General features: G+C 77.3%; 1 protein-coding gene across 1 annotated transcript in view; it reads right to left on the bottom strand.

Annotated features, from left to right (window-relative positions):
* Positions 1 to 313, bottom strand: part of NEXN (nexilin F-actin binding protein) — a 40,387-nt gene extending 40,074 nt beyond the window's left edge. The window contains exon 1 of the mRNA XM_019501486.1: positions 139 to 313. The gene's annotated coding sequence lies outside the window, so the exon portion shown is untranslated. The remainder of the gene's footprint in view (positions 1 to 138) is intronic.

The raw sequence follows: 313 nt of genomic DNA, 5'->3' as shown, positions 1-313 counted from the left end.
CGCGGCCCGCGCCGCCGTCTGCCCCGCCCCACCCCGCCCCGAGCCGAGCCGAGCCAGGGGGGCTGCAAGACCCCGGCCGGGCGGGAGGGAGGGGAGGGGAAGCCACAGCCTCGCCCCCCGGCGCTCACCTCACCTCACCTCACCTCACCTCGGCTCCGCGCGCCCTCGCCCCAGGGAGCGTCTGCGGCCGGCAGCTTTATAGCCCCGCGCCCCTTGCTGGCAAGCGCCTAATAATAGGCAGTGACAGGTCGCCGGGCTGCGGGAGCGCCCCCGGGACCGGCCGCTCCTCTGCGCTGGGTGCGGGCTGCGGCGA

Source organism: Gavialis gangeticus, unplaced genomic scaffold (assembly GCF_001723915.1).
Source record: "Gavialis gangeticus isolate Ggan-Ray unplaced genomic scaffold, GavGan_comp1, whole genome shotgun sequence".
NCBI lineage: Eukaryota > Metazoa > Chordata > Crocodylia > Gavialidae > Gavialis > Gavialis gangeticus.
Note: the sequence above shows the minus strand (reverse complement) of the source record. Positions and strands in the feature narration are given on the sequence as shown.